This window comes from Hypanus sabinus, chromosome 9 (assembly GCF_030144855.1).
Source record: "Hypanus sabinus isolate sHypSab1 chromosome 9, sHypSab1.hap1, whole genome shotgun sequence".
Classification (NCBI taxonomy): domain Eukaryota; kingdom Metazoa; phylum Chordata; class Chondrichthyes; order Myliobatiformes; family Dasyatidae; genus Hypanus; species Hypanus sabinus.
The window spans coordinates 131,955,927-131,967,054 of NC_082714.1; the positions used below are offsets into that span (position 1 = coordinate 131,955,927).

General features: G+C 41.4%; 1 long non-coding RNA gene across 1 annotated transcript; it reads left to right on the forward strand.

The window, feature by feature from the left end:
* The first annotated feature begins 4,185 nt into the window (after positions 1–4,185).
* LOC132398918 (uncharacterized) lies at positions 4,186–8,303 on the forward strand. Its single transcript, XR_009513844.1, has 3 exons — positions 4,186–4,218; positions 7,481–7,572; positions 8,289–8,303. It is a non-coding gene; the product is annotated as an uncharacterized LOC132398918 (long non-coding RNA).
* Positions 8,304–11,128: the final 2,825 nt, after the last annotated feature.

Here is an 11,128-nt window from a genome sequence, read left to right on the forward strand (position 1 = left end):
TGTCCATCATACTATGTCCTGGAGACTGAGGCCGAGCGTCAGGCCTCAGATTGCCTTTATACAGGGGCCTGTGGGAGGAGCCACAGGAGCAGTCAGCAGGGGGCATGTCCAGACAGGCACACGTAGTTCACCACAGGCAGAGAGGGGAAATGTGGTGGACTTGACCAGGGGGTGGGCCTTGTCTGCATAATGGGGGACCCATTGGGCGTAATAGGAAAAGAAGCCCAGGCACCGTCTGAGGGCTCTGAGGGTGGTGGGAAGAGGGAGTTCTAACAGGGGGGTGCATACAGTCGGGATCAGGGCCAATGACCCTGTTCTCCACGACATACCCAAGGATAGCGAGTCGGGTGGTTCCGAACACACACTTGTCCCTGTTATAAGTAAGGTTCAGGGCTTTGTTCTACTTTGAAAAATCATTGGAGGTTGGTGTTGTGATCCGGCAAGTCGTGACCGCAGATGGTGATGTTATCCAGCTATGGAAATGTGGCCTTCAGTTGGCACTGATCCACCATCTGGTCCATTTTCCGCTGGAAGACAGAGACACCATTCATGACACTGAATGGGATGCGCAGGAAGTGATAGAGCCTGCCGCCTGCCTCAAAGGCAGTGTAGGGGCAGTCCTCCGGGCGGATGGGGAGCTGGTGGTAAGCAGATTTCAGATCTATGGTTGAGTACACCTTGTACTGAGCTATCTGGTTGACCATATCCGCGATGCGGGGTAGGGGGTACGCGTCAAGCTGTGTGAACCTATTGATGGTCTGGCTATAGTCCACGACCATCCTATTTTTCTGCCCTGTCTGAACAACAACCACCTGGACGCTCCAAGGACTTGTGCTTGGCTCAATGATCCCCTCCCTGAACAGCCGCTGCACCTCTGACTGAATGAAGGCCCTGTCCCCCGAACTGTACCTCCTGCTTTTAGTTGCCACAGGTTTACAGTCAGGGGTCAGGTTGGCGAACAGCGGTGGGGGAGGGATCTTGAGGGTGGAGAGGCTGCAAGTGGTGTCAGTAGCACAGCTGTCAGCATGGTGCTGGGTGGGATGTGCGGGCTGGTGTGTGTGTGTGGTCAGTAGTGGGGTATATGACGAAGTCCCACAAAACTGGCCCCATGGGGACTCTCTTTTAAAACAAAGGGGGGGGGTGCAGGTGAATGTGGTGAACTACATATACCTGTCTGGACAGGTATATGTAGTTCACCACATGCTTAGAAGTCTAAAAAGGGGGACAATGCACAATGAGAAAGGACCTGCATTCTTGCATATTGTTAAAACTAATTCCACTCTATGTAAAAGAGATGGGTAGGATATCAAGTTGGATAGAAACATAGAAAACCTACAGCACAATACAGGCCCTTTGGCTCACAAAGCTGTGCCGAGCATGTCCTTACCTGAGAAATTACCTAGGGTTACCCATAGCCCTCTGTTTTTCTGAGCTCCTTATACTTGTCCAGGAGTCTCTTAAAAGACCCTATCATATCAGCCTCCACCACCGTTGCCGGCAGCCCATTCCATGCACTCATCATTCTGTGTAAAATCTTACCCCTAACATCTCCTCTGTACCTACTTCCAAGCACCTTAAGACTGTGCCCTCTTGTGCTAGCCATTTCAGCTCTGGGAAAAAGCCTCTGACTATCCACGCGATCAATGCCCTTTTTCTCATCTTCTCAGGTCACCTCTCATCTTCCATTGCTCCAAGGAGAAAAGGCCGAGTTCACTCAACCTATTCTCATAAGGCATGCTCCCAAACCAGGCAACATCTTTCTTCTTTGCAGCCAGTTTCTTGAAACGACACACCTGCCAGGTCACTTTTATCTGTTCTTTTGAGACACCCATCCCCTGTGTAATAGAAAAAAATCAATATACTCCTCCTTATTTGTTTCACAGGGATCTGCTAAACTTTGATGATTTATTAGGGTTCACTGACCAATTTTATTTTGCCTGTTGTGTAGAGTCCACAAAGTCCTGCTGAAATGTATCCCTTCTCCTTAGGGACTACCAAAGTTTTAAGGCAGCAACATTTCTGACTCCCATCAGTGGAGATGGTTATAAGCAGCGTTATTTTATAACTCCAAAACATAAAAGTGAATTGAAAGAGAAACAAGGGAGCTGGGAGATAACTCATGTATGTCTTGATTTTACTTTAAGTGAGGCATGCGTTTATGAACTGACATCGTAATGATGTATTCCATTTACATACCTGTAAATGACAAAAATGCATAAAGAAACAATATATTTACAAAAAAACTGAAATATTAAATACAGTACACTCCTCTCTGCTTAGCTATAAGCTCCGACTCAATATAGAATGTACCTCAATTTATATACATATGCTGTAGCCTGAGGAAAAGTACACACTCAGGACAACAAATACTTTTTCGGGTTTTAATTCCTTTATCTGGTTTAGATGTGTAAAGGGGATTTCTTTTTCTTTGTTACTGTGTATGTAATCAAAATAGCTGCTTTGTTTTGTTAAAAGTAGGAATGCTTCTTTGTTGCAAGAGAGTGCTGATATGATAGGGTCTTGTTTGGGTTAAAATGACTGATAATGAGAATTGTATTCCTTTGTAAACCAATTGGGATTAATGTTGTTCTTTCTTCTGAGTCTGTAAGCTATTGTTGGCAGGCTTCTGGGGAGATCAGCGTGAGGGGGTGAGAGAGAGAGGACGCGATGCTGTAAACTGGGCGAGGAACGGACGCCAAGCAGGGGTCCAAGGCCAGGAGGTACCCCGAGGAGAGGAGATGAAGGTAGATGTGCTTGGTTGACCACTTCGGATGGTCCTAAGCTGCGAGTCGAGGAGTTCGGAGGGGATCGAATGGTGGCCAGAAGACTTCAGTAATTGAGCTCCAACGGTTGTGCATGAAGTGCTTTGGACTTTGATAAGTTTGGCACCTTTTCTTTATTTTTTTTTCCTTCAAATATACTGTATCGCTATTAATCACTTAGTTATAATAACCTTTATAAATTGTACTCATTTAATCGCTTATGGTATACTGTCTGTTTCTGGGCGAGGCGGGGACATCACACAGCATCCACACCAGCTGATTACCCAGTTTGGCGGGGCCGAAGGCTGCTCCCCCTAGACGAGAACGAGCTGAGCGAGCCTGAGGCGACCCAGGGGGTTACAGATGTTTAAGTGCCAGAAGAGGGTCGTAAAACAAAACGAACGACTTTACAATCAGGCCCTGCCACTACAATCTCTATTTAACCTTCGATCCACACACTTGTGTATCGACCAATTGCGTATGCAGTATAAAAATACAAAGAAAATTGCACAAAACTAATACAATACTAATACGGCAGTGGCAATTCTGAAGGAACATTAGAATCCCCCAACCCTGGACCTTATACATAGCAGTGAAAAATGTAAGCGAATACATCTCTTCTAAGACGTCTACTCCCTTTTAGTACACATGAGCTGAACCCCTGAACGAAGACTAAACATTCACGTTACGTGGTTACATGCACAATCAGTGATGATACAATAAAGTTAGACAAAAGGTGCACTTTGGCACAACTTTTACAAGATATTGCCTGGTAGTTAAATTACAGGAAGACTGACCTACTTGGCCGGTGAGGAACTTTGCAAGCCAAGCTATCCAGCATCGAGTTATTTACTCGTGAAAATCTAAAGCACCCACATGTAAAACATGTCAAATTACCGATATTCTCGATTCGCCAACAAGCATAAACGAATTCACATGGATATTGTAAATTAATGCTCACCTTTCCTCACCCAGCCCAGTACCTCTGGGGGAACTTGCTTCCAACACCCCAACAGCTTCTGCAGAAGAAAAGGAAATGGTCTCCCCACTATCCCGCGCGTGCATAACGATGTCACCATCTCCACTTAAAGGCACAGACAACCATTCTAGCATTACCCGGATCAATGCCCAAGTACTCTTTTAATGATACTGAATAAGATTTGACAGTCACCCGGTTACACTTGTACTATGTGTGTGTGTATATATATATATACACACACATACATCTCAATGGAGGATTTCTCACTCTTGTAAGATAACAACTTTCTCTGCTTACAGGAGGGACTTGAAGCTGTGTATCAGTCTCAGGTTCTGGGGGCTCCTCCGTGGTGATAGTTGGAGTTGACTCTGGGACTGCAGGAAGTGGTTCCGACAGCTCTGAGCATCTTTCTTCTGGACTTGTTGGCATCTTGAAAAGTTCATGGCAAGTTTCACTGGATGATGTGGATTATAATGTGTGAGTACAATGTCTCTTGGCATCATTTCATTCGAAAGCCACCTCAAGCTGCTTTATTCATTGCCCTTCCTCTCCAATTGTAGAAATGAGTCCAAGCGGTGGAGCACAGTAGCCAGCTTTGGCAGGAACTTGTTATAATAACGGACAAGTTCTAAAAAGGGCCGCAATTGTGATATGTCCTTTCGCCTTGGGGCATTGAGTTTTCTCAGTACACTTCTGTAATAAGATATACAGTGGTGTTAGAAAGTTTGTGAACCTTGTAGAATTTCCACTATTTCTGCATAAATACGACCTAAAATGTGATCAGATCACTTAAGTTCTAAAACTAGATAATGTGAACTCAATTAAGTAAATAACACAAAATCATACTTGTTCATTTACTTATTGAGAAAAATTATCCAATATTACATGTATTTGTTGGAAAAATTATGTGAACCTCTGGGGTAATGCCTTCCACAAAAACTATTTGGAGTCAGTCAATGAGATGTGATAGGAGGTGTGGGCTGTAGAGGTGCCCTGCCTTACAAAAAATGACACACAAAGTCAGGTTAGTGACAGAGCCGGTCCTTCTCCAGAAAGCTCAGATTATGTGCACCAAGTCTCGATCAAAACAACTTTCAGAGGACCTTACAGGAAGAATTGTAGAGATGCATGAAGCTGGAAAAAGTTACAAAAGCATTTCGAAAGACCTGAGTGTTCATCAGTCCACAGTAAGAGAAATTGTCTGCAAATGGAGGAAACTCAGCACTGTTGCTACTCTCCCGAGGAGTGGGCATCCTGCAGAGATCACACCAAGAGCACATCAGGCAATGCTGAAGGAGTTGAAAAAGAACCCAAGGGCAACAGCAAAAAACCTGCAGAAATCTCTAGAGCTTGCTAAAGTCTCTGTTCATGGGTCCACAAAAAGAAAAACACTGAGCAAGAATGGTGTTCATGGAAGGACAACATGGAGGAAACCATTGCTGCACATCTCAAGTTTTCAAAAGGCCACTTGGGTGTTCCACATGGCTTCTGGGACAATGTTTAGTGGACAGATGAAACAAAAATTGAACTTTTTGGCAGAAATGCACATTGTTATGCTTGGAGGAAAATGGGCACTGCACACCAACACCAAAACCTCATCCCAGCTGTGAAGCATGGTGGAAGGATCGTCATGGTTTGAGGCTGCTTTGCTGCCTTATGGTCTGGATAGCTTGCAATTGTTGAAAGAACAATGAATTTAGAATTGTACCAAGGCATTTTACAGGAGAATGTCAGGGTAGCAGTTCATCAGCCGAAGCTTAATAGTAGTTGGATAATACAACAAGACAATGATCCCAGAATTGAAGCACTTTTGTAAGGAGAAATAACCTAAAGTTCCTCAAAACCGAAGTGCAGGACTGTCCACCAGTTACTGGAAGTGTTTGATGAGTTATTGCTGTACAACAGAGTCACACCAGTTACTGAAAGCAAAGTACTTTCTCTAACAAACACATGCAATATTGGATTATTTTTCTCAATAAATAAATGAAAAAGATTCACCATTCAACATTCGATAGGTTTCAGAGATTTCCCCTTGTTCTTCTGAATTCCAATGAGTACTGGCCCAAAGTCATCAAATGTTCCTCACATGATGAGCCCTTCAATCCCAGAATCAATTTTATGAATCTCCTTTAAACATCTCCAATGTCAACAAATCCTTTGTTAGATAAGGGGCCCCAAACTGCTGAAATACTCCAAGTGAGACCTCAGCAGTGCCTTATAAAGCCTCAAAATTACATCCTTGCTTTGATATTCTAATCCTCTTGAAATGAATGCTAATCTCACATTTGCTTTCGTCACCACAGATTCAACCTGCAAATTAATCTTTAGGGAATCCCACGTGAGGACTCCCAAGTCCCTTTGCACCTCATATTTTTGAATTTTTTCACCACTTAGAAGATAGTCTAGACTTTTATTTCTTCTACCAAAGTGCATGACCATACACTTTCAGACACTATATTCCATCTGCCACTTCTTTGCCCATTCTCCTAATCTGTGTAATGCTTGTGCGTCAATGGAGTGACCACAGTAAACGATGCTTGGTTTAAAGAATTAACACTTGTCATGTCATGCTCTGAGCCCATAATCTTCTAATCTTTTTAATACTGTCTTGAGATTTTGAACATGTTCCTTGTCATCCTTACTGGTAACAATGATGCCATCTAGTTAACACTGTGTGCCTGGACAGACTTATGGCACCTAGTTCACATTTTTCTGCCAAAGTGCAGGTGCAGATGTTCCTCCAAAAATAAGCCTTTTATTATGATAAAGTCCTTTGTGTGTGTTTATGGTGAGACACACTTTGCAGCCTTCTTCCATCTCCATTTGAGGTAGGCCTCAGCTAATTCCACTTTGCAGAAGTGTTTTCCTCCAGAAATGTTTGCAAAGATATCCTCTATCCTGGACAGAGTGTACTGACTGATTTCAGTCCTGGGTTGATGGTGACTTTAAAATCACTACAGATCCTGACAGACTCATTCTTCTTGGCTGCTGGGACCATGGGTATTGCTCTTTTGCTCCACTCAACCTTGGAAAGAGTTACTTCAGAGTCCATGTGACCCAGCTCACTGGCTAATTTATCACAGTTGGTATGAGGAACCTGATGGGCTTTGCAAAACTTATGAGGGACATTTTCATTTAACATTATTTTAGCCTTGATATGTTTGAGTTTTCCAATGCCATCCTTGAACTCTGCAGTAGCATCATCCATTACCTTTCTTAACTCACTTTCTGTTGCAGGGGAAATGGCATGCAAATAGTGGATGGACCACAGTCAAGCTGCAGTTGTCTCAGCCAAACACATCCTACAATGCTTGCCCTTCTGATTTTACCACATACAAGCCCGATGTGACTTGTTGCTATTGTACTTTACTGTTAGAATTGTCGTTCCCACAGGAATGACCTTTTCTCCGATATAAGTTCTCCATTGGGTATCTGCAAACTTCAGTTCAGTATCTTTGAAATGCCATTCAGACTCATTTTGTGGAATGATTGAAACAGCTGAGCCAGCATCCATTTCCATTTTAATCAATTTGCCATTCACTTTTGGTGTAAGCATATTGCTTGTCTGCTCTTTGTTTTCACATTGTAAGTTTCAAGGCTACTCAGTCCTGACCATTCTCATCATTATCAGATTTTTCATCAACAGCATGCAGATTAGTGCTTCTTTTTGAAACTACAACTTCGCTTTTTATCTTTTTCTTTTCCCTGTGCAGTCCATTAATTTTTCTCTGCCCAACAGGCTTTTTGTGTATGTCCTACTTTGTGGCATTCTGTGCAAGATTCAACTTTAAACTTGCATTGGTCTGGGATATGTGGGCCCCTGCAACAATGGTAAGACAATTTGTTTGGCCAGGCCAGTTTCTGTCTAGATGCTGTAATTTTGTTTTTGCTCACTTTCATTACTGACTGCAGATGAATTGCATCTCCACCCGCTGTTTCCATTGTTACAGTTATTTCAACTGCATTTTAAAATGTAAGTTCTGTTTCAGTAATGAGCCATTATTGAATGCTTTCTTATAAGATTCCACTAACTAAACCATCTCTCAGTGCATCATTGAGCCCAGCATTGACTTGACAATGCTCAAACACTTTCTCCTTTTCGATGCCATAAGCTGAACTGGACTCCCCTTTCTTTGGCTTCGCTTATGAAACCTAAAGCATTACGCAATCAACAATAGATTAGGTTCTAAATGTTCCTGTAATAATTTTCATGATATCGGCAAAGCTCATTTTGACTGGTTTGGGTGGAGCAGTCAAACATCTAAATAAACTGTGTTTCTTTAAATCCAAAGCACTCAGCAAAATTGGCATTTGTTTTTTATTGGCTAATTCATTTGTTTCAATATATTGCTCAATTTTCTCAGGATACAATACCCCATTATCTCTTGTGCAATCAAATACATCTATCTTTCTGGTGTAGCCAGCCATTTCTGCTGTTTTTATTTATAATTATTATCACCTGGTACTCACTGTTTATGAACCTGTGAATTTGTCCATTTTCTGCTTTTTATTTATACTCAACAGTCTTCTCTCTCTCCCTTCCAAAGAGCCAGATGGTACCCTGCTTTTTTAAAAAAACTCAAACATCTTGCTGTGCTTCAACAGGTAGGTAGTCATCTCAGGTTTGTTTTAAAAATCCCTCATCACCACTGTTATGCTTTGTAACTCCAAAACATAAAAGCCAATTGGAAGGAAAATGAAGGATCCAGGAAATAACTCATGTACGTTAATTTTTACTTTAACTGAGGTGCACATATATAATCTGTTGATGTAATGACATATGCCATGTACATACTTTTACATATAACCCACAGGGAACTATGTAGTCAACAAAGAATGCTTAATCTAACAATATATTCATAATAATGCTGAAATATTAAATAAACAACAAGCAGAGCAATTTGAAATAAAACAATGCAGGGCACTCGGGAAAGGGAAGAGGAATGGGTGTAGCTGGATTGTTGTTGTATATAACTTGTGTGGGCTGCATAGGTCCTTCCATGCTAAAACTTTTATGCAATGTCCTCTTCAACACAATGCCTTCACTATGTTAGAAGGTAATTAATGGTGAAAAGTTCTTTGATTTTATTTTGATTTTTAATTGGAGTCCTATTTAGTACATGATTAGATATTGACATTACTGCTCTGAACTGTTTATCATTGTTTCAGTTCTTTTACCCATTCAGAAACATTGCTTCATGGAGCAAATACACCAGGGTATTCAAGCGCCTTTGTTCCAAGATATTAGTGCATCATTATAAACTCATATCTTGATGTGGACTGTTTCAAATCTAGGAAGAAACTTCTGACAATTCAGTGCCTGTATTCCTTGAGTGGCAAAGTTCACCAACTACAAAAAGGATCAACATTATTCGCCATACACATTTACATGAATTAGGAATTTGCTGTGGTATGTTGGCACGGCATGCAACAAAGAACAACATTCAACAATGATAAAGAGTAAAGTATTATATAAAATCATGATATAAGTATGGATATGGAAAATTCTGCATAAATACAAAAATCCAGCATGCATTTGCAATGTAACAGCATTATTAAAAGTGGGTTAAAGTCTTTGCAGTCCAGTGACTGAGATAATAGTTAGAAGGGGGGCTGACCTGACTAGATTAGATTAACTGCTTGGAGGATCAATCTTTTAAGATGACATGAAGTTTTGCTTTAATAGCTTAACGGAAAAACTTTGCATTCTTTAAATGTTTAAGATGCTTCAAGAAGATTAAGCACAGACTCATTTATTGAGCCGATACTTTGATTAATTTATCAATAGCAGAGCTGGGCTGCTCAGTTCAGGTAGATTCAGTTTTGGTTGTAAATGGTGCTGGGTTAGCTGATATTAGCCATGATTCTGGTGCAGGCAAAGTTATTGGTGCCATTCACAAACACGAGGAAATCTGCAGATGCTGGAAATCCAAATCAACACGCACCAAATGCTGGGGGAGCTCAGCAGGCCAGGCAGCATCGGTGGAAAAAACATACAGTTGATGTTTCAGGCTGAAATGACAACTGTACTTTTTTTCCATAGATGCTGCCTGGCCTGCTGAGTTCCTCCAGCATTCTGAGTGCCATGATCATCAGCCATCATTCAGGCTATGCATTTGGTGAGGGCTGTTGTAACGGTTGACATGGTCGAATAGCCTACCGGTACCTAAAATGTCTCATGCGTCAGTGTGGTCACGTTGCAGGAGGAAGACAATCGCCAGCAGAATTTTAATCTAATAATGAGGCAACACCACTGGGAAAACAGAAAAATGAACAGTAATAAAAGGGTACTATAAGGAGTTTCAGAATCAGTGTTGATATGTTTAAAGCTCTTCACATAAATTTTATAGCCAAAACCATGAATATAGATTGGTAATTTGATGGAGTACTTACTAAACAACTCCTTCTTTGTAACAGGCTTGTGGTGGAGGTAGTTGATTTAATGTAAATGGCTCCCACATCAAAGAGATTAGAAAAAAGATCCTCTTTAGAGTTTAATGGATGTTGTAAAATGAACTTTAAATCCACTTGCTTTATAGCTAGAATATATAAATTGTTAGATAACTTTACACAAAAAGCCATAAAATAAGATTTGCCTTTCTGAATGTGAAATACTGGTTAATCTATTTTAATAAATTAATATCAGTAGAAACACGATCCACCTTAATCTGTACATGACAGGCCGTATTTACTTGCTTTTGGAATAATTCAAGTACTGATAACTGGTCCAAAGGGTTCCAAACACAAAACACCAGACCCCCTCAAAATACAGTTGTCCTAATAGGTAGCTTGATGGTTATACAACAGCCAGAATATTATTTGATAAACAGTCATGTCCTGAACTGTTCACTAAATGGCAAGGATATGTCTTCAATGATGTGTTAATACAGGAGAGAGTCACATATTGCCTCCTCTCATCTCATCAGGGGAATTCAATGAGTGCCTATTAACATGGACGTCTTCTCCTGTGTACTTACAATGGAACAGAATCAGAATATTCCACACCAAAAGAGTAGTTTCAAAGGTGTGAATGATACACTGCAAACAGTTTTTTTGTGAATGAAGACTACTTCTCATTTCAAGTAACTAAGTGGTCCTCCTCTTCCATAACTCCTGAAGATGTCCCAGTTTAGCTTTCTGCACCCTTACCCTATTCTCCCCTCCACTGAAGCCATTTTCTTCTTTTCCTTTGCAACACGGATAGAATTCCCCACGTCCTTACATTTCACCCCACAGTTATTCATTATTTCCATGATCAGAACAAAATCCCACCCCTTCTGTCTTCAGCAGGCACCCCCTTTTTCATCCACTCATTCTCCCTGCTCTCTTACATCTGGCATATACCCCTGTGACTGTAGGAGGCCCAGTGCTTGTTCTTACACCTCCT